This window comes from Ambystoma mexicanum, chromosome 6p, assembly GCF_040938575.1.
Source record: "Ambystoma mexicanum isolate Mex_15411 chromosome 6p, UKY_AmexF1_1, whole genome shotgun sequence".
Classification (NCBI taxonomy): domain Eukaryota; kingdom Metazoa; phylum Chordata; class Amphibia; order Caudata; family Ambystomatidae; genus Ambystoma; species Ambystoma mexicanum.
Genome location: NC_090935.1, coordinates 239,455,702 through 239,479,654, shown reverse-complemented (window position 1 = coordinate 239,479,654; position 23,953 = coordinate 239,455,702). Strand labels below are relative to the sequence as shown.

The window sequence follows — 23,953 nt, the reverse complement described above, 5'->3', positions numbered from 1 at the left end:
AATGGAGACACTGTCTTTGGGAAACTATGCAACCAGTCATCCTACAACGGGACCGTAAGAACTTGGGACATTTAGCAAGATTTCACACTCTTAACCAACGCTTATCCAGATGGCTGATCTTCTGCTCTCGCTTCAACTTCCTGATCAAATACACTACATTTATAGAAACATACAAGAGTGGATGCATTATCCCAGAGTCATCAGGCAGGACCACAGATCTCTGCACAGCAAATGTTTACACCACAACAAATAGTAGCCTCTCTAAGCCCAGACTCCTTTCTAGACCAGGTACGAAGAGGGCTGCCAGGGTACCTGGTTGGCTGAGGTTCACCATAAGGATCGTCTGTGATGGGTGTTCCGGGACTCTCAACTTCCAACATCTCAGCTACAGGAACAAGTCATGTGATGGTGCCATGAATCTTCGCCAACAGGCCATGTGCAATACACAAGACCCAAGCACTATTGCCTCGCACCTGCTTGTGACTTCAGTAAGTATAGACTGCCGCCGACTTCTTAAGAGGTGTGGAATATGTGCCAGCATGAAAGAAATACTAGGCCACATGAAATGAAACTGATGCTACGATGCTACTGCAACCTTCTTCTAGTCCCTCATCTCATCTATCCATTGACCTTGTGACCTACCTCGCAGAATCACCGGGACAGCAATACATAGTGATAATGGACTATTACACCAATCATTCATGTTGTGCCTGTTTCAACTTTATGATCGCGATCACTGCTGGTTCAATAATGGTGCGGGTTAGAGTAGAAAATACTTGTAAACTATGTACTGCTGCAGAGCAGTGGTCATTGTATCACAACTCAGCAATCCACACCACGTTGGGAACACAGTCCACTATTGCCAGCTGCCACAGGTTTCCTAGTTGGCGTTCGTATCAATGTTGCACAGCAGCACCACAAAGTGAAGCAGACGGACATGGGTAGGTACAGTAGAATCACACAAGCCGCATGTATAACCCAGTGGCACATCACCATTGAGCTGATCGGGCTCTAGCCTCCCCCCCACGGAAATGTTGGGCTATGTTGACTCGACCTGGCTGACCTACAGAGCCATGGCTGGACAGACAGGACACAGACGTTAAACGGTGCCTGGGCTTCACTGTTAACTGAGGCGCTGCAATTACTAACATAAAGCATTTTACTGTTAGCACCTGTATTTATATGCATACATTTTTAGGCCATTGACATCGTTATGTGGGGTGAGTACTTGCATGCCAGTGGTGTGATTGGAAGGGTAGAGGGGACAGGAGACTGCTCATGCTCAGAGCAGTTCTTCTGTGGGTCCTTTCAGAGGTAAAGGGCAGAGTTAACTGCTTTTAACATTGAAGCTCCACCAGAATAGTCTCATTGGAATATGTAAAGAAGTTAGATGCCCCCACACAAGTATGTTTGCCCCTCGCCCACATTCTCTGAAGATACCGCCTCCACCAACATTTGAAGGGTCAGCCCCAACACAAGTCCTTCTGAAATGTTATCCTAGGTACACTCCTGGAAGGGGCTGTTGTGTGCACTTGCTATTGGCAGTGAGATGAGGAGGGATGCCTTTCCTGAAACTAGCAGCTTTAAAGTTTTAATGTGTTTGTGCAGATGCAGCAAAATGTACTTGCACAAACGCAGTAAAACTTTAAAGCTGCTACTTTGAAGACTTACATCGCCCATCGGCCTCAGCAAAATCGAATGCTCGCATCAGCCCCTTCCCCATGGATGCCAATTTATAACCACATTATGTGCCCTTTCACATCCGAGGGTGGGGGCTTATGTGCGCACTTGCTTTTTCTTCGGCATGTGTGTTATGTGGCTAGAATAGCATTTTTGTACAGTCAGTCTAGTCACTTATTACTGCGGCATGACCTTATATTTTATTTGTACTTTTTTTTAATGGGTATCCGTAATAAAAGGGGCAATGCATCAGTTATCACATGGCTACACTGGCCTTTTGGTAGAGCCAGTCTAGTCATGTATTACTGTGTCATGGCCTTATAGGTACAGGTGTTATGGTGTACAATCAAATTTCTTTCTCAAGAATATTTTTCAAAAGTTGCTGTCCATTGTGTATCAAAATGATCAAAGCAACTAAATGTGTATGTTGTCTTTAAATCCAATTACATTTTTAATCTAACTAGCATATTACACTTTAAAATGTAGCATTTGATACTTGGTCCCCACACCAGGCAACCCTTGGAGTAGAACAGAGGGGGTGGACCGTCCACATTAGCCCTGCCCAGTTTTTGATGTGGCCCCTTCCATCACCAGTTAGAGCCCCCAACCAAATGTAGGTTTTGTTTCGCCCCTGGCATCACGGCACATCAATGTTTATTTATTTATTTAATTTATTTTTCCATTTTGAGGGCACGCGCAAGCCCGTAGGCATCATGGCGCTTTTATACCAGTTACATTGGGCCCAGGGTAAGGCAAGGGCGTAGGTACATTCTAACATATAGTTGCAGAAGCAGGTACACATTGACAAATTATAGTTTCAAAAAGCATGTATGCAGGCGTTGCCGAAACAGCTTGCAAGCTAGGTGCGTTAGTAGCTGCTTATTGGTGAGAAATGGTGCGTAGGTGGGAGGGTACGTTTAAGTGAACAGCCACGTTTTGAGGGTTTTGCGGAAGACCCAGTAGGATTCTTCCGCACTCACTTCTAGTGGGAGGGCATTCCAGTGCTTGGCGGCAAGAACCGGGAACCTAGTTCCTCCAGTTTTGACTTGTTTGAACTTGGGTTGGGTCAGCCTATGGGAGTATCGGGCTCTTGTGCTCCTGTTAGAATGAACGTTGGCGATATTCTGAACCCGATAAGATGGGGCTCTGTCGGAGATGCACTTGTGTGTGATTGAAAGGGTCTTGAATAGGATTCTTTCATTAATGGGCAGCCAGTGGGCGGCTGTGTGGGCGGCAGAGATGTGCTCTGATCTTGGAATATTGAGGGCAGCGTGTAGGATGTTATTTCTGATGGTTTGAAGTTTTTTGTATGTTCCGAGTGGACGTGCCAGTGCATAGGCCATTGCAATGGTCCAGCCTGACGACCCACCACTGCCCGGGCGATCGTTAGGCAGTTGTCACTGGATAGGAGTGGCCTGGTGGCATTGAACAGTTTTGTTGAGTACACTGCTGCGAAGGAGATAGCACTTTCTTCTGTGATAGGGAGAGAGTGGTATCAATTCATAAAAGGTGTGGAGTGAGTGGGGGATATTAAAGCATGTATGGGACGCCCCATAGTCAGTTTTAAAGGAGTGCAATGAGGTGCAATGAGGTGAGCAAATGTGCCTCTTTGCATGGCCTGTTGCAGCTCCAATGCTCAGCTTGAAATCTGTAGAACCAGGGCGGGTGCCTAAGGCTTCTCTGTGCAGCTCCTTTTGCAGCGTCAGTACTGCGCCTAATTTGTATACTTGCAGAGCCAGTTGCAGCTGCAATAAATGAACAAATTGAAAGAAAAGCAGGCAGGTTGGAGAATCCCCCTCTGTGCATGGTGAGCTACAGGTACTGCACCTCACAGTCACAGTGCAATGCTCAATCTGAAAGCAGCAACCGGGGGCTAGTGCTGCTCTGTGCAGGACCAGTTGCAGCACCAGAGTGCTGGTTAAAAGCAGTCCAGCCAGGTTGGATAATGCCTCTCTGTGCTGGCCCAGTCCCAGGTCTCCTGCTCGATCTGAAAGTAGCAGAGCAATGCCTCTATCCAAGGCTTTAAGTGGGCCGGGGCTAGCTGGGCCTCAGTCACGGCCGTCTCCAAAAATTAGCCTTCAGAAGGTGCTCTGCTGGGGCTCTACAAACTGATTTCCTAGCAACATTTTTTTTTTTTTAAATGAGTGAATACTGTTCTTTCTCAGTAGATGTCACTACCAGTCCTGTTTAGAATAACGTCATCAGTTACAGTCATTTGGCATTAGATATTCATTTTAATAACACAGAAGGGAAGACACAATACAATTGTAATGCATTGTTCGATTTTTGCAACATATTACATTGGAGTCCTATCATTAGAATTATTTATTTTTAAAATAACACCAATTAATAAAGAACCATGGGTCTGGACCATGCAGTCGCCCATTTTGATTTTATATTTGAATATCTTTATTTACACGTCTTTCGAAGTAGAATTTACTAGATTTTATTAATTTTAATTGCAGGTACGAAAACCTAATTTCATCTGTTGGGGGCTGTCATTTCGTTACCTGCACCCCGCGACTTTTAAAATTCCTTGGCTAGCTGCGATACTGAGACTGTGCCAGATACTTCTTAGGCCCCTGCACCCCACACCACCACTTTATTTTACCCGACCCCAATTAATTTATTATTGCCTCTTAAAGAATCGCCTCAATATGCAGGGTAGGGTGACCAGATTTTGAAAATGAAAAACCGGATCCGGTCATAAACATAAAGTAGGAGTAGTGCCCCCAGTCCATCACACCCTCACTCTGGGTTTTTAGCCATTTCTCTGGGTCTCCGGGGAAGACCCTGGGGTCTTTGGGTTTTCAAGGCAGTTTCCAGTTCCTGTCCAATCCTCCATCCGATTGGCTACCGGCAGTGGTCTTTTGCAGCCAATCGGATGGAGGATTGGACGGGACCCAGAAATGGCGCGAATGCAGTATTACGTGTATATTTTGCTTCAACTTTCATTCTTTTTGGCCAGTTTTCCTTATGTTTAAGTCACCCTAAATTGAAGGCCGACTAAAACATAAGGCAAATTGGCCAAAAAGAATGAAAGCTGAAGAAAAATAAATGAACGCAGAATACTGCTTTCAATGCGGTGTCATTAATGACACAGGATTGAAAACAGTATTACGCGCTTTTTCAGCTTCCATTCTTTTTGGCCAGTTTGCCAGGGGACAAGTTGAGAGTACACGCGGGTGGACGGAGTCCACAAACGTTTTTCAGAGGGTGGGCTAGGTCCCCGCCAGCTAAAATGAGAAACATTGACGGTCTTTTTTGAATTCTTGATTTACGCCGACCTCAGGAATTGAACCACAGCCGTCCGGTTTGCAAGATGAACACCTCAACCCTGCACTATATAATCTGATGAAACAACAAACAACTAAGGTGAAATGTCCAATTTCGGTACTGCAAGTTCCCGGGAAAACCTGTGTATTGGTTCTTGGAGTTTAGAACATGCACACATGTTAACGTTTTCAAAAACATTACTTGAAGAAAGTATCCTCTCTGGGTTTTGTGTGTGTATTGCTTTTGTGGAAGGCGAATGCCATTCGCCCTATGCAATTCGTGTGGTTATGCAAGTCCTTGGACATTGACATTTGATGCATTCCACTGTAAAGTGCACACTGCAAACGTGTTTCTAATGATGGCTACAACAACCTTTACCTTTTTGACAGGTGGGTGGGACGTGTGCAAATGGGCGGAGTCTTGTGTGGCTGTGGGCGGGGCATACATCTCAGGGTTTTTGATTTTCAAATGCAGGTATGCCAGTACTGCTCCTATATACAAACTGCAGATTTGGCTCCGAGAGTAAGCATGGTAAAAAAAAGGAGCTGTGTGTGCTGGCGGTTATCACAGACATTGATGTCCCTGTTTGCTAGCCAGTTTACGTGGTGCAAGCGTTATATGCTCCTGGCTCAAAACAAAAAGGTTGGGGGGTTCGGGCCTAGCCTAAGCTAACAACGATCTGATGAATTTATGCGAATTGTTCTAATGTTTATGATGCATACACAAGATATTGAATTGTTGCATCTCTGCCGTTCTTCCAAAACTGGGACAGGATGTTTTAAAAAACACTCTTGTAAGAGGGGGCATATAGGTCCCGATTGCGGGACAGTCCTGGCAAAACCGGGACGTCTGGTCACCCTAATGCAGGGCCTGTTAGCTTGAAAGCGGTAGTGCTGGGCGGTCGGGCAGGGTCAGCCTTTCTGCTTGTATTACGCAGCCAGGGGTGTGTTTCTCGGCCCTGCCATGTGGTTCCCCAACAGTTAAATGAAGTCGGAGCCGGTGCAGCTGGCGCTCCTGTAACCTGGGTGGGTGAGGTTGTCGGAGCTGCGGCTGTGTGAAAATGTGTAGGAGAGGCTAAGAAAAACATTCCGAGCTTGGAAGCGAGATTGGGCTGGGGGCGGCGGGCACGGGAGTCCTGGAGGGGAGGGCGGGGGCTGAGGTAATCGCTATTTTCCGAGGCAGCCAGTGTCTGTGGCTTTGCGTCCCCTCTTCGCCCCGCGTCCTTCTCGTGAGCTGGGCTAATGGAGCTGGCAGAGGCGCGAGAGGTGGGGTGATCCAGCCGAAACCGGCCTGGCAAGTCAAGGGGCGTTTTCCTGGCATGGTGCTGCCAGAGGGCCACTGGCACTGCATCCTCCCCAGCGCTTCAGACCTCAGGTGCTTTTATTTCATGTGTTTAACTCTTTCCATGCTGACACCTTCTCGGGGCTTTGTTTCAAACTAACATGTATAATATTGTGCAACTAAATCGGGAATGTTTTATATATATCTATATATCTATATATGGAAAAGGTGGTGTGTTTAAAGTAAACAGAGCACACTTAACTGTTGTGTATGGGCGACCTCTTCGCCAACAGGTAAGCGTCCTGCCCGCACCCTCCCTGCAGGTGGCTGTGGAAGCACAGCCATGCGTGGACACTTTAGGTGGGTTTTTGATTCAGCGGGGCTGCAGTTGTTGTTGGGCATTAAAAGGGACCTGGTGGCATGAGGCCTGCGTGCCTGTGTATTGGGGGGTCTGCCATTATTCGTCTGGGCGTGTGATCTGCTGCACGCCCAAGTGAACCGCCACGCCCCTTTCACGGCCCGCCCGTGCATGCGCTCTCCACGCTGTTCCAGAGTGCACTGTGTTATGGAACGCGCTGCCAGCTCTGGAGTGGAACTTCGCCGCAGCGCTATGTGCCAGTATATTATTAACCACATAAATAAAAACATCTACCTGTTTACCTCACACCATACATATCTCGTGCAAGCCAGGCGGCTCTTTAAAAGGCTGCGGGCTTCATTCTGAATTTGGCGGTAACAGTAGCAAAGATCTTTGTAAATACTGCCATTTTGACCGACTGGTCTGCCTTATTAGGAGTGTGTGGACTCCACAGCCAGGAAATGGCCTGCGTGGCATGCCGGTAATAAGTCGGGACAAAATAGGGGTAGTTGGGGATGCAAAACCAAAAGGTGACGGCAGGAAGGTTTAGAATGAATCTTAACCACGGTCACATCTCTGGGCGACCCCCCCCAGACCACTGTTCTTCACCTGCCAAGCCATTACAGAAGGGGAAAGACTGTATGCAAATCAGGCTTGGCCCCACCCCCAAAGGGGCAATCCAGCCCACTCTGCTAGGTCACATCCCTTCTGCAGTAGACCACCAGCATCCCCAGGCATGTTTCGGCCTCATAGGGCCTCATCAGTGAGGAGTAGCCTGGGTCTCTAGACCCAGCAGGCACGGGACCCACGGCCTAGTAGTTGTGGTAATAGCACCGTTCCCCAGTAGAGGTCTTTGGGGACCAGCAAACCTAGAATTGGGTGGATATTCACCTGTTACCCCCTGCGGTTTGGTGTAATGAGGCCCGTGTTGTTTTTATAATTACCACCCTACCCTTAGTGAGGCCTAGCAATGAGGAAGCATGACGAGACTGTAGATGATATTCAGAAAGCAGTTTAGGCCACTTAAGATTTTTTCCGTTCCTTGTAAGCAAGTGATGGAATGCTACCAGATTGTACAGCATGACTTCTGCAGTTGGGCAGAAAATCTATTAAGATAAAATGACTTTTTGAAACACAAAACACATGTGGCATGAAGGGTATTTGCTTCTGAGGTTCATCACAGTATCAATGTTCTATCCATCCAGCGCCCGGAAGATATCTCAGCAAGATCAGGGCTCGCTCCAGCCATCTGAGTTCAGCCTTCTGGACGCAAGTGTGATTTTCACTGGTGCCGGAAGGCAGGCCCGGCTGAAGATGTGTGGGGGCACATTTCAACATGATTGTTGGAAGCCACCCACGCTCAGAGCGGAAAACAGAAGCAGCCATGGAGTGCACACATTATAAGGGAGACAAAGAAATACAGCCAGGGGTTAATAGCCGCAGATTAAATCTCTACTGAAAAGCTGTAAATCCTGCTTTGTCTTAAAGTGGCTCATTTGGTGGAGCCAGTCTTAAAAGGCAACTAGGTGATAACACTCCTGTATACCCCGGGGGAAGCGACGGCCGGATGGGATCCAGCAAACGCAGCTTCTAAGGCGAGTTCTACAAAGCGCACATTGAAAGCGCGAGAATGAACGTAATATTGAAAGGACTATATATTGCAAAGTTATAAGACTGGTGACAGGCAACATGGGAGCAGCTGCTAAGGGGTCTCCCTGAGGCTCGAGGCCCCAGGCCACTTTTAACTGAAATAGTTGAAAGGTCCTGATGCCGTACCTGGTGCTGGCTCAGCCTTCCATGCTTCTGGGGTTGATGAATTGATCTTTTGAGGGCCCTTCTTTAGTGTTTACAAAAAGCTGTTATTCCAACAATTAGAAACAGGCGAAGTTCGTCATGAATTGTTGTATGAAAACGTGATATTATAACCATATTATGCTAAGAACCAGATGGAGCAATTTGCTTGAGGGTAGGCTTTGGATGAGTACTAAAGCTGCCAATTCTATACAGTACATGTAATTAAGAAGTGATTTGAAGCAGTCTAAAGGAGTCAGTTGCATCATATTAGCAATTAACGCAGTTTAGCATCATTCTACGTCTTCCTGTTGGGGGCTTCTCAGAGCGCTTTCCTTCGAGTCAGAATCTCTCTTTCCTCCATCCCTCCCAGATGTCCTCTTCAACCCGCTTTTTTCTAGTGCCAGTGCAACACTGTGCATCGATGAAAGGCCCTTGGACCCGATTCATGGAATCTTTAGCGTGGTGTAAAGTGACTTTGCACTGTCAACAAACACCCTGATTCACAGAGCAGTGCAAAATGTACTTTTGCAGTGCAAAGTGACTTTGCTCCAGTGCAATGTCAGTGCAAAGACACTTTGCACTGCGAAAGTACACGTTGCTCCGCTCTGTGAATCAGGGTGTTTGTTGGCAGTGCAAAGTCACTTTGTACCAGTGTAAAGTCACTTTGCAGCGTGCTAAAAGTTCCATGAATCAGGCCTTTAGTCTGCTGAAAAAATGCGTCTGCGGCCCAAGCATTTTGGTCTCTCTAGAACTGTCTACCTTCGATCATTTTGGGGCCATCTCTTTATCTGACATCCAAGTTAAGCACGTGTGCCTTTTATGCTGCTTGCTTGCAGCAGGAACTCCTAAATCCATTAAGCAGCTAACATGGCATAACAGAATGTTTTCTTCTGTGGGGCTGTGGGACTCTCTTTGGTGGTCTGCTCTCTCAGACTTATATCCCAGCCAAGTACTGCTCCAAGCCAGCTCTGCATGACTACATCCAAATCATTCTGCGAGCATCTCTGGACAGTTTAGTTTATCATAATCAGACAGTAACCAATTAACTCTATCTATATTAGTACCCGGTGAGGGGACGGGGGTCGATCTCCCAGCCAATGAGGAGGCTCAAAACGGGGGCATTACCACATGGTAATACCATTGTCCAAGTCTCATAGAGGGAGGCTAACATCTCCCCCGCCATCCCACAGACAGGTTCTCAGGTAAGTGCTGCAAACTTGTGTCCCCTTCCCCACCCCCTTTTGCACACATTTTTGCCCTTCCCATTCCCACCCCACTTACCTTCCACGGCCTAGTCCCTCGCATCGCGTCTCTGCAGCCTCGTCAATTACCGCCATGGAAAGGGAGAAGGGACTACATAGTCCCTTCTCCGGATCCACAGCGGCTAGCTTTTCCTTTTAAAACAAACTATTAGTATCTGGTTCATTGTGCTGGATACTAATAGCAATATTACCCTTGCAGGGGGGGGGGGGGGGGCATTACCTGGCCCGGTAATGCCCCCCTGCTCAGGTAATATTACTTAAATGTTTCAACCTCATTAGATGTGCGTGGGGGGGGGGTGCATCAAGAACATTGCTAGGCCACCGCAAAAGATAACATGACCTAACATAACACTTCTTTGTACTGTTCTATTTTCATCTTCTCTTTTTCCATAATGCACTTTTGATGCTGCCTGTCAGTCATTGCAGTGGTTAATATAAAACAGGCACACACTCCAAAAAACAGACTTAGGCCTTAACAAAGACTGTTCTGACAATATTTCAAATCTGGGTTTCTTTCCAATGGACAGCCTCTGCGAATTCCTTTCCAGCTGGCGGTGCTCTCTCACCAGACACTCGGCCGCCTCCGTGTCGCTGCTCCCGACACGCTCCCATCTCCACAGTCTCTCCGCTCGTGCCCTCTCCTCCTCGGCTTGCCGCGACTACAGGCCACCCTCTGATCCTGCACTCACACTACCTCTCTACACCCGTGCCTCCCATTCCCAGTACTTCCTCTGGCGCGGCTTGCACTTGTCTGTCGTTTGTTTCCACCTTGCCACGCCATGCGCCCCCTCCGGTCTTCCACAAGTCGCAACTCGGATGCGTGCTGATTTGCCGTTACTAATAGATATATGCATCTCGATGAGGGATTTACCCCGCACACCCTCCCGGCAATGGCAACAGGGCCCTTATTCGGAACCTCACTGGAGCCTCTAACTCGGGCTCTGGGCTGTTACCCCCCGCCTCGGCACACATTGCTTGAGTATAGAGTTCCATTATCTTACACGTGTACACAGAGGTTATCATTTGTTTTCACTGTGAGGGGTATAATGCGGCCTGAAGTACATTTCCAAACTTGGATCGTGACTAAATGAAAACAGACTCTACGACATTAGTGTCTGACATTCACATGTTCCCAGGAAACACTTGCGGGATTTTGCCACCAGGCTCTTTATTCCAGAAAAATAAACCTGTCTATTACAAGACCTCCTGTTGCTTCTATATACCAAGACCTGGAATCATGCTACAGGTGTCAATTGTAGACCCCAGATTTCAAATGAACTTGGGGTGCCCGCTACAAGATCTCACAAAAATCCTCATAAGCAGGGGTGTCGAGTACGCTTGTGCTCCGGTGCCCAGCACAACCTGCCACCACCCAGAAAGGCCATCTGCGTATAAGTCCCTATACTTACAATGAGACATCTTTTTTTTTTGCTGCTGCCCCCTTCCTTACCCCCCGAAAAGCTGCTTTAACACTTAGGTATGTAATGGATATGGACCCTTAGGATACACCTAAACCCAAAAGTCTGCTGATTTACATGTAATGTTATGTTATGTAGCATTTGCATAGTGCCTACTGCCATTAGTATCGCCTCAAAGCACTGTGAGGCGAATGATCTTGGAGGACGAGGTATGATGTGTGAGATTTGAAGGAGGAGTCTTGAATGCGTGTGTGCAATTTTAGCCAGTACAAAGGTAGGTAGGGGGGGCTAAGTCCCTGATAGCGACCCGTGTACAAAATGCTCTTTTCTTGTGTATCATGGGTATGTGCGCACTGTGCTATACTCCTATGGATATCACAAAAGCTGCCTCCTTACTGTTCATGTCATGAAGGGTCCAATGTGGCTGTCCTATTTTCACAGTGAGACTGAATAAGCCATGACTGGTGGCATACCAATACATTTAATGCACCACCCAGTGTATTTTTATAACCTCTAAAGTGTGGCTTGCTGGGATAATTATAATTATAATTGGTTATTTATAACACGCTTAATACCAAAGAGGTTTCTAAGCCCGGACCCAAAATTCGAACCTGTGTTGGTGTGTTGCTTTGCGTGCCTGATAGCCTGATACTGATACCCACTTCCCCTGCATGATTTATCAATTGCAGAGGGCGTGTGCATTTGCATGCTTGCAGCTCCCGCTTTAGATGTGAGTTTGTACCGTCACATTATTTAAAACCAGGACAAAGAATTTAACAATCATTCAGTACTGTACTGTCCTGTGTATTCTACAAAGATGTATTAGCCTTGCCACAAGGGCAACACGCGTGTTTTAGGTGGACACCAAATGCAATTTCACCCTGTCGTTAAGACCGCTCATAGAAATGTGTTGTCCATTGTTCCTCTTTTGCAGATATCAATGGGAAATCGGAGGTTGAACATTTTTGCCATTGCTGAACTTCTTGGTCCTGGATTACATTGCATTTCAGGTTAGATTACTCTTTTTTTGTTGGTGTTTGTATTATTGTATTTGATGCAGGTTTATTTTTCTGTGAGGATTCTTATTAAACATGACTCTTGGAAAAGGCGAGAAAAACAAAAATAGCCACCCTGTTGCTGAATTCTCCGATTGTGTTCTTTGTGGATTTTGTGATTGAATTTGGCGTGTGCAATGTTTTATTGGAATGGCATTAGCCCCTTCTTTCAAAAAAGATCCAAACAATTGTGTCTTTTGCACAATTACACTTTTTTTTTAACAAATTTACTGAAATGTTTTAGAATCACATAAGATCCAGATAAAGGAAGAGCAAAACAGTTTGAAAGTTCTCATGGTCTGCAGCATTTTCAAAAACATTGTTTTTAATGCCAACATGTTGTGTTAAAGAAATGCATGCTGTCAAATACAGTCACATTCAAATCTATTGCTAATTATCAACCGCAGAGAGTGCATTGATTTTATTCAAGGAATTATTTGAACATTTGTTTGATTTGATGCTCCTCATTCTTGAGGCAAGATCACTTATTTCTTTTAGTCAATTTTGAATGATTCTTCAGATGTTTTCCAGTTGCTTTTTGTGGCTGTAAGGGAGGTCTTCAGTCTAGGTATCAGAGCTGTGGAAGATCCTTGAAATGGGAGAGTTGATTACATAATTGTTCTATAGTTTGATGTTACTTCCACTCTTAATGTTAGAAACAATCTATCCTCCACCAATTTTTTTTCCCAATTGGAGTCCATTGCACCAAGGCCATCCATTCACCAAACTCTAGTCCTTTTGAATGCCCACTCTTTCCTGCAATAACTCTTTATTCATCACTGAACAGCAAAACTTCCATCAACTCATATTCTCCGTGATGGCATCACCAAAACAAGGATCTCCACCCACGAAACTGCCACTTCATTTACCCATATTTTCTCACTTCCATAGAGTGGTGGTATTGGCCTAAATCATCGGGCCACCACTTGAGGGGAGTTAGAAAACATACAACATCAGCCCTTTTCTCTAATTTGATCCCTTCTTCCTTTGAGCATATTTCTGTCCAACTTCTCTCTCCCATCCCATTTATCATCCCCTTCACTGCCACCTGGCACCCTTAACATCTGTTTAACTGAACTAGACCTGCTACGCCAATTGATATGGGCTGACGAGCCCATCCGCATGGGAAGGTGACATCTACCTCTCCATCATTGCAAGGCCCCCCAACTGCAGCTTGACTCTAGCCTCTCTCTCACCACTCCCTGGTCAACCTTCACACCCTTTATGCTCACACACATAAAAACTCACTTGATCTCTCATGCCCTACAATATAAACCCCTCTGATTTTTCTATCGACCTCTATCCCTCCGACCGCGCACTTATTCACTTCACCATCTCCCTTCCCCAACCCCCCGCCCCTCATTTATCCATCACCAGCAGTAAGTCCAAACCTGTCACCAAGGCTCCATACCTGGACCACGCTCGCTCCTTCACCTGTTTCTTCCCCGACCCCCAACTATGGTTCTACCCAGCCATTCAACAGAGAAAGACGACCATGCCACCTGTGCAAAAATAACTGCCCATACCACCTACAAAGATGTTCTCCTTTCCCTCACTGCTGCCCTTAATACTACCAAATGTTCGTACTATGCATATCTTATTTATTCTCTCCACTTGCCCTCCCGCAAACTTTCTGGAACCCTCTAGGCTATGCCTTTCCCACCTAAATTATTCCCCTTAGCTAACAATGTTGTCTTTTACTTCTTCAAAATCAAAGAAATGTGGGACACCTAGTCCACTGTATTATTGCTCCCAACTGCCGTCATTCTATCTGCCTCCTGCGTGCTCCATCCTTTCCACACTACCCGGCTCGATCCTACATCTCTTACTGAATTCCTAGACATCATCTACTCAACCAACCCCTCCTGTGCTTCCATCGTCTGTCATACCAAAACCAAAGAACGTGTGCCTGTTACCTCCTCTTATGTCTCCTCCTGCTTTCCGGTCTACTACAAAAAAGCCACTGTCATACCAATAATAAAGAAACCGACCACTGTCACTAACTATCCCTCTTTCTATGTGCTGTCTATCACTGACCCTCTCCACTCCAAAATACTCAAGAGAGCTACTGTATGGATCACTCACTCTCTGATCCACTGCACTAAGGTTTCTGGAGAAAACATGCCACCAAATCTGTTCTCACCTAGTTCTCCAATTTTCCAACCATTGCTTATCACTCTCACATCTAAAGCATCCCCTTCAAACTTGCCCTCTCTGCAGTCTTTAACACTACTAATCATCTCCCAATCTACAATCCATCTCCTCATTTGGCTTCAAGGACAGGATGTTTGGGTGTGTGGTTTCTTACCTCTCTGGCTGCAATTTTCACATCTCCTGGAACTTGAATACCTCCCCTCTCACATCCGTTCCTGTGGTCTGTGGCAATCCTTTAAGGATCCATCCTTGGCATTCTCCTATTTGCTCTCTACATGTACTCCTGGGCAAACCCATTTTATACTTTAGTTTCCCCGGCCACCTCCTTTCCAAGGACCCCTAGATCCTCTTTTCCCTTCTCTCCCGTGCCCATTATCTCTGAATGCGTCACCAGCTTCCTCATAACCATCTGTCATCTGGCTCTAAGATAACATTGTGCTGTCTTATGTTAAGCCTCCAAGATGTAAGTCATCTTTCTTACTTCCTCTAATGCTAACACATGCCCCTATCTCGCTCCCTCATGGCCTCACCATAACCCAAGCCTCACAACCTTTGGGTTCTTTTTGACACTACCTAATTTATGTATTTATTTTGACATTTGTAGACCCCACTGAACCTGAGGGCAACTGGGCTGTGGCAACAGTAAAAACAATATACAAACAATAATAATACTGAATAATACATAATGCATGATAGTTTTACAGACTTGGAGGTGCGTGGTAACTTCACAGAGTTAGAGTTCTTGAATGAAGAGCCAAGGTTTGAGGCATTTACGGAAGTACCAGAAGGAAGATTCTGATATTAGGGAAAGCAGAAGGGTGTTCCAATGTTTTGCAGCCATGACTGGGAAGTTGCTACCTCCTGCTTTTTGATGCTTAAAAACCTGTGGATGGATACGAAAGTGCGAGTGGGCAGCCCGGGTGGGTCTATTGGATTGTGATCTGGAGACATTTCTACTTAAGTATCTGGGGGCCATGTTGACAAACATTTGTGCATTAATGAAAGTGTTTTGAACAAGATACGTTCGAGAACAGGTAGCCAGAGGGCCTTCCACCTTGCAAGAGAAATATGCTCATTTTTTGCAATGTTTAAAGCTGCTCGTAGTGCGTAATTTTGTATGATTTGTAGTTTTCTAATGTTCCGAGTGGTTGAGCCTGCAAAGAGGGCATTGCAGTAGTCTATCCTAGAGAAAATTAGGGCTCTGGCAATTGTAATGCAACTTTCAGGGATCAGGAAAAGTCTGCAGGCGTTGATGATTTTTGAGGTGTATGCTGACACGGAGGCAACAGCGTTTACATGTCTCGTTAGGGAACGCAAGGAGTCCAGGTAAACATTTTTACTTCTTTTGAGACTGGAATAATGTTACCATCAATGACAAATGATTTATAGACTTTGTTGAGTTTATTTAAATGGGTCTGTGATGCTATGAGGAGCAGCTCCATTTTCTCATCATTTAGGTATAGCGCATGTTGAGCCATCCACACCTGGATGGTTTGATAGATTTAGCTTGGAGCGTTAGAATCAATGTTGTAGTTGCCTGAAATGGGCAGGAGGATCTGGGTGTCATCTGCACAGTTGGTGTAGGAAACACCTAGATCATCCAGGAGGTCGAATAGAGGTTTAGTAAATATGTTGTAGAGTGTCAGGGAGACACAGGAGTCTTGGGTAACGCTGCATGTGACTGGGGCTGGTGGGGCAGCTGCAGAGGTGGAAAAAACCCTAAATGTTTGGTTAGATAGGAAGGACTCTATCCAGGCTGTCGCTTTGGTGGAAAAGTAGGCTGCTGAGGATAGGTGTTGACATGGGGTTTTATGGTCCTCCAAGTCAAAGGCCGCAGAGAGGTCAAGCAAGAAGAGGATCGCAAGATTACCATTGTCTTTGAGCTCATCCATTTGGACTTTCAAGTGCAGGAGTGTTTATTCCTTTCTGTGACCTGGGCAGAACACAGATTGGCGTAGGTCAAGGAGGTTGTTGGTTTCAAGGTATTTCTGAATTTGCAGGTATGCAGCTCTGGTATTTTAAGTAGGAAAGGGACTGTTGTTATAGAGCTGTAGTTGGTGGGAGTACTGGGGTCTGGAATGGGATTCTTGTGGAGAGGAAGGACCCAAGCATCTTTTAGATTCATTTGTATATAGCCAGATGTGAAGGAGTTGTTGGTAAGTGAAGCGATGAAGTGGTAGAGCTCTGCTGCGCAGTCTTTTACCAACAAGACTGGACAGATATCTCTTTGGCATCTGGATGGCTTCAAGCCTTTGATGATTTTTGTGACTTCCGGGCCCGTGACCGGGGTGAACTCAAATAGGTATGTGGGAAGAGGAGGTGGGGGCAGATGGTCCAGTGGTGCCTCATTTAGTACCAATTTGTATTTGTTTGCCGTAATTTTCGTTTGGAGTAAGGAGAATTTGTCGAGAAATACCTTTTGGATGTTAGAGCGCCAGGTGATGTCTTCGAGGCAGATATCTGGGTGGAAGGGGACTGGTGATTCGAGTTCTTGCAAAATAGTGAAGAGTGCTCTTGTATCTGAGTTAGCCTTTTCCATTCGCTCATTGTAAGTCAAGCTTTGTGCATGGAGAATGGCCTATTTGTATGTTTTAGACAGTGAGGTGTAGTGCTCTTTATTGACAGCTGAAGGCAACGTTTTCTAGGAAGACTCAGCTGCTCGCTTTGTAGAGCATAGTGCTTTGAGATTTTGGGGTGTACCAGGAGTTCAGGTGAGCTATTGCTTTAGATTTACGTTTACTCAAAGGAGCTACGTTGTTGATGGCAGGTAAGAGAGTTTGGTTATAGAGTTCTACCATGGAACTAGGATCATTGGTTGAGTGTACGTAGTCGGTTAATGGTTGCAGCAACTGGAGCATGTTGGCTGGGGTGATATTCCAGACATTTCTTGAGAGGGACGCTGGTGCAGGGTGTGGTGTAACGCAAGTTAGACAATTCTTGGGAATAGTGGATAAGATAACATTGTGGTCAGACCAGGGACAAAGGACATTGGACATGATGTTGGTGTTGCAGTTACCATCTACCAACCAGTCTAGTGGGCAACCTTTGTCATGAGTGGGCCATCTAATATGTTGGGTGAAGCCCGGGACTTCAATGGAGCCGGCTAGGGCAAGTATGTTGTCATCAATAGGGTTGTTTACGCCTAAGTTTACATCGCCCAAGAGAATGATTCTGGAGGTAGGCTTGACATCACTAGAGAGGAGATGTCCAATGTCTTCCTCGAAGGATAGCAGGGGGCCAGGAGAGTGGATAGTTAGTGTGGCAGTGTTGGAGAGGGACATTTTGGTTGGGAGCAGACTCCTTTAATTCATTACTTCAACTTCCACTGCTTCCAGGATTACTTTCTCAGTATAAAGAAAATGTGCCCACACCTCACCCACCATTTAGCCAAAAATCTCTACTTTTGTGCTCAGTGAATTGGATTGCGATGTGTGCCTCTTTGATCAACCCCATTCATTCTCTACCCTAAACATAGTTCTCACTTTCTCTACATGTTGTAAGAGGATTCAATCCAGCACTACAGCTAAGTCAATGCCTAGTCTGGGATACTGAATGGAAACCCTTATTGATATATCTTTATGTCCAGTTCATGAGTTCTGGATGACTTTCCCTATATAACACCCCTCTCTTGGAACCCCCCTGACCCCACTGAGCCAAGAAGTAGTTCTGTTTTGCAAGTTTAAACGGTTTATTTGAGAATGTAAACAATATATATATATATCACACTTTATAATAAATTAATAATTAATATCACACTTCAGAACATGAGCAGTTAACAACATTGGGTAATGTTCTACTAATAAACTGATTTGATTGCCCAGGAGTAGTATAAAGGATGAGGTAGCAAGCTTGGGAATAGGAACAGAAGAATAAGGTGGTAGAGAATGCTTCATCTAGTTTCGGATGGATGCAATGTTGAATGAAAATGCAATATAGAAAATACTCAATATGATTTCAACAAAACAATGTAATCACTTTTCTCTGGCAATCCACTCCCCCCCTTATGCAATGTAAGGAAATGAAGAGGAGAGCACACAGTTCTTAGAAATGCAATCAAATGTAATTCAGTTCACCCCAGCAAGCTTAGACTACAGAAGTTTGAAACACAGGCCCAAGATGCTTTTATATGTGCTGGCAATGAAGTGAGGAATATGCTGAAAATGGTTTTAATTCCCTTTAGGAGGTTCAGGGTGAGTGAAATATACTTGGGATGAGTTCAGGCTCACTTTAGCAAGGATCTAGGAGTAACTAGCAGGTTAAACGAATTTTTGGCAAAGGAAAGCAAGGAAGCTGCTGTTTTCACACGTGGCTGGATTTTTAACCAAATCGCGAATCGCGGCAAAATTCGCGAATGCGTGAATCACGATTACGGCAAAAGTATAAGGAGTAGCAAGTCGGTTGGAAAGCTGAGATTCTAAGCTTTCAGAGGAAAGTTAAACCAAGTTCCTAGCCCAAACGGTTCCAGAGATACGGATGATTAAATAAAGGTAGTTTTTCGGATTTGAAATTTTAAAAGTTCAAATCGACAGGTTACAGCTTGCAGCTACAAAATGACAGGTGACAGTTCTACTTAGGTTAAATAGATTGAATTATATTATATTAAACTAAGGGATAGGTTCTGAGTTTTGCTGAGTACTCACAAGAGATTTTGGACAGGAAGGCGACTTTGTCACGGATCCGGGCACTGCGCACAGCACTTCACAGCGATCTGGTCTCCGGTTCCGAGTACAGCTCTGCTTTCTGGGTCACCGGCACTGCTCCTGGATCTTGGGTTCTGCTGGTCTGGTCTAGCACCGGTCTGCACGGCTCCTAGTCCCGCTTTCTCCGGACACGGCAATGTTCTAGGCAGGGAATTCAAACAGCTCGCCCGGCTGTTGATAGTCTGCAAATGATTTTTGGGCCTGCTGACAAATACTTTTGCTTGCAGTGGGCCTTCTTGGTTCAAAGTTCTGTAGTCTCTGTTTAGCTTGGAAGTCTAAGTGTAGGATCTATGGATGCAAAGCCGTTGGTCAGCATGCTCCGCAGCAAATGGAATTGAATGTCTCTACCTGTCCCAGCAGTCTCTTTTTATGTGTTTTGAAAGTGGGTGGAGAGGCTAGCTTTCTAGGCCCAACCCCTTCAGAGTTCTGATAGGTTGGAGAATTCTTTGCGTTCTCACTGGAGAACAGGATTGTGTGTCAGAATGATGTCAGTTAATGGCTTGCAGAAAGGACACACCCCTGTCAAATTACACACAAATCTATATTTGACCTAAAGACATATTTCATAGATACACAGTTTTTGAAATTACATGCACCCATCACGGATCACATGAGGTATACTCTGTTCAAACTCTGATGTTTCTAAGAGCTCGCATTCAGAACTGGCAACATTTTGCGTTTTTTAACTGGTTTTGCAACATTGGTTTTTCATTAAAAATTATACACATATACACGGCCTGTCCATACATACTCCAGTAAATTCCCATGTCTCTAGCTTAAACACAGAGTCTGTGGTGTCAATAAATAGCAGGGTTTTGCCCCAGAACACCACACAAATTCCCAACGCGTCTTAAAACGTGCACCGAAAAATCACAAGAATTATGGTATCATTTAAATAATTTTGACAAGTCCGCACTGTGAGTTATACATCTTTCTTAAAATCATATTCTGGCCAACAGGGGTGTGTCTTCCCAGGTCACATGGTGGAGAAACCAGTTTATCCAGTTTCTGCCAAGCTCAGAGACCCTGCCCTCCCAGCTTCTGCCAAGAGGGAGCTATTTTATGATTCCCCAATAAACCATCTGCCTGGGTCCTGGAAGGCCCATTGTTCAAGAGGAAGCCATTTATGACCTCCCCCCAATAAACCCTCTGCCTGGGTCCTTTGTTTAGTCTCCAGCAGTCCCTTGGTAATTCAATCAGAGAGGGGTAACCTCCCCTCAGAATGCAGCCAGGCCTGGGAATGCATTTGTTGGGCAAGCCCCCACTCCTGTCGGGGGTAGCTGTCTGGCAGAATTCCAGTTTCCTTAAGCCAGGTTTCAGGTAAAATGTCACTTTTTGTTCCCCAGTTTAAGTCAAGACAATTTTTACATATGCAGCTAGAATGCTGATTCTAAGTTCAAAACTATGACATTTTAACAGTTACAAACTATGTGACGCTCAAAAGTAGGTCACTCAGTTAATTTAAACATTTTCGATTTTTGGTAGTTTTAAATCCAGTTTCAGTTAGGCTGCTGCAGACCTGCAGAGGTCAGCCAGTCTTGTTATGAACATTGTTTTGGGGCTCTTCAACTTCCCAGATTTAGTATGCACACATACTTCATTCTGCCAGATGTCCGCTGGTGTTCAGTGAGATTTTTGGATGTGTTACAATGTTTGAAAATAGGCATTTTGAGCTGGCATTCAGAGAAACCAAAGGTAATTTTAAAGTGCGGGTTTTCCTTTGGCACACATTTCACTCATGGCACCCCGGCCCATCCTGCTCGCAGTGGTGGGTAGCAAGTTAGGCAACCATTTTAGTGTGCACAAACTGTGTGGTTCTCCTGGATTTTGGCGCACATGTGGGCTTTTTGGCCATCTTGGATTTTCTAAGCCCACAGCACCAAATGTTGCAGCATGATAGCTCAAACGTGGGTCAGGACACCCAACAAGGCCCCCCCATGCGACTGCACTTTGAATTTGAGTCGATGGGGAGTCGGCTGCACAAAAGGTGATGACCCACGCACTGGTATGTCCGCATAATCTTCTTCCAATTCTGCAAATGGCACAGTTCAGCATCTTTTCCTCCATCCGGTGTTGATCGATCGGTTCTCCTCGCCGGTCCTGATGGGAATATTGGGCGGTACCCGGGGCCCCTTGGGTCTCTGCTCCCGGTCTCCGGATCGTCCTCCTTGGCCAGTCTCCAGGTTTTCTTTCTCCTAGGACGACAAAGGAAAAGCGGCAATACCTATTCATGGACATTTCTCCCCCACCATTGATATATTGGGGTGGCATATATATTTTAGAACTCAACAGATATGAACATGCACATTTTTTTTAAATTAAGAGACAGGAACACATAAACTTGAGAAACACAGAATTTGATAGGCTATACATAGGATATTTTAAGTTTGGAACTGAATTACTCTGGAGCGGCCCCCTCTGGTATTGCAGAGGACTCCTCCAGTTGCTGCAGAGCGTGCCTGGGATGGCAACACTTTAGCTGATTTATATGTACCCACTTGTCTTCCCCCTCTGCCAAACCGCCTTTGGGGATGCGGATCTTGTAGGCCACAGGGGAGATCTTGTCTATAATCTCAAAGGGTCCCTTCCATGTAGGCAAAAATGTTCCCTGTTTGGCCTGGTTCCTTTGGAAATTGTATAGATAGACCCGGTCCCCCACCTGATACTCCTTCCTGGAAGTTTTCAGGTCATAGTGGGTCTTCATACTCTCGGCTGATCTTTCTAGATTCCGCTGAGCATAGGCAAAAGCATGTTGAAGGTGTTTCCTTAAATTCTCCACATACTCATGAGTTGTGGAGGCATTTATCAACGTTTGCTCTTGGGTTCTGTAGAGCAAATGCTGAGGAAGCACCATCTTGCGTCCAGTCATCAACTCAAATGGTGACATTTTGGTTGCAGATGAAGGGGTAGATCTGATGGCCATTAGGACCAGAGGTAATCGGATATCCCAACTTGGCCCAGAATCTGCCACAAACTTCTTTAATATGCTCACAATGGTTCGGTTATATCGCTCTACTGACCCAGAAGAAGCTGGCCTGTAAGCAATATGTAGCTTTCTTTTGACCCCCCAGTATCTCCCACATCTTTGTCATTACTTCACTGGTGAAGTGGCTACCTCTGTCTGACTCAATCCTTTGAGGTAGACCAAAACGGGAAAAGATGTGGTTAATCATCAAGGCAGCTGCCGTTTCTGCCTTGCAGTTTGGGGCTGGGAGACATTCCACCCACTTGTTAAACAAGCATGTCACAGTCAACATGTACTTATTCCCCCTAGTGGAGCGAATCACGGGGCCTACAAAGTCGATTTGTAAATCTGACCATGGGAGTGTCATTCCCCTCCTTTGGAGAGGCGCCCGGTGTGTGAGGGATGCTGGCTGAAATTGTGCACACACAAGACAACCCTTCAAATATTGGTTGAGGTCCTGGCCCATGTGTGGCCAGTAGGCAACCTCTCTTAAGATTTCCAGTGTTGTGTGAAACCCCCTATGACCGGCGGTGGCCGCATCATGGGCGTGACTTAACATCAGGCTTCGGAATAAGGTAGGAACCACCCACTGATCGTGGCCAGCTTTGGATTTCCTTACCAGCAAGCCGTCTTGGATTCGGAACATTTTTGGACATTTCATCAACACTCTTAGGTCCTCTTTCCCAATGTAATCGGTATCAGTCAGGGGAAAGTTCTCAGGGTCCTCAAGGTGTTGGTAAAACTTACCAATAATTGGATCCCCCTTCTGAGCTGTAATCAAATCAGCATCAGGGGTCTCCTTACTCCATTGGGCAGTTGAAAGATCATTGTGAGCATTTGTCTGGGACCTAGTGATAGCAGTGACCTGGATTTCCCCCAAAAGGGACTCTATTTCAATTAGATCCCCTTGGATGGCCCCGGTTTTGGCCAGCTGATCAGCTAAGTCATTTCCAGTTTTGTCTGGTCCCTCTACTTTGGAATGACCCTTGATCTTTTTCCAATAGATGGTCATATCATTCAAGGTGACCAGATCATCAATGTTTTGGATCAACTTCCCATGTTTCAAGGGTTTGTTGTTAGCACATAACATGCCTCTGGTTTTCCAATTATCCAGGTGCTCCACGAACCCGTTCCGTACATAATCAGAATCTGTGATTATGACCAGTTTGTGGAGTTGATGTTGGACAGCAGTGAGGATGGCTTGATGCACAGCCATCAATGCTGCCACCTGACTACTTCGGGGACCAATTTTGTATTCAGCGGAGGGTTCTGGAAACTCCTTCACCCATGCATTCCCTACGCCAGCCACCAGTTCTTTCTCCCCGTCGTTGTCAACATGGTAAGAGCATCCATCCACATAGACAGTGGGCATTCCCTCACACTTGTCCTCTTCAAAGACTTTGTGTGGGGAATTAAGGTATGCCTCTGTGTTGTCCTTGATTTTTAGACTTTCGTCCTCGAGACAGTTTTCTCTGGCACAATCATGCAAGTCAGCCAGACCTTGCGCGAGGGGACTCTTCTTGTTTTGGCCATATCTGACCTCCACAGGAAAGCCTTGCATTGACAGAATCCAGGAAGTAATTCGGGAATTACTCACATTCCCGGCCCGGATTCTTTCACTTTGGAGATATTGCAGAGGCTGGTGTGGAGTCTCCACTATGATGTGATCCCCCTGGATAAACGGGCAGTAATTCTTCAATGCCCACACCGTTGCCAGGAGTGCCTTCTCACACTCATTGAATTTTTCCTCCACAGAGGATAAAGTTTTGCTCGCATAGGAGATTTCTTTATTGACCTTGTCATGCTTTTGGTATAATACTGCCGTCAAGCACGTATTAGAGAACCCCGTCTCCAGGAAGAACTCCTTGTTTCTGACAGGGTAAGCTAGGCAAGGCGCTTGTGAGAGGCTTCTTTTGAGTTGACTTACTGCCTCGGCTTGTTCTGGACCCCATTCCCACTTGACCCCCTCTTCAGGAGATGAATCAGGGGTCTGGCGATCTCTGCGTAGCC

The 23,953-nt window shown here is 45.7% G+C and overlaps 1 protein-coding gene across 1 annotated transcript in view; it reads left to right on the top strand.

The window, feature by feature from the left end:
• The window catches only part of ZBTB7C (zinc finger and BTB domain containing 7C), a 984,162-nt gene that overhangs the window by 371,031 nt on the left and 589,178 nt on the right, over positions 1-23,953 (top strand). The window contains exon 2 of the mRNA XM_069626945.1: positions 12,004-12,079. The gene's annotated coding sequence lies outside the window, so the exon portion shown is untranslated. The remainder of the gene's footprint in view (positions 1-12,003; positions 12,080-23,953) is intronic.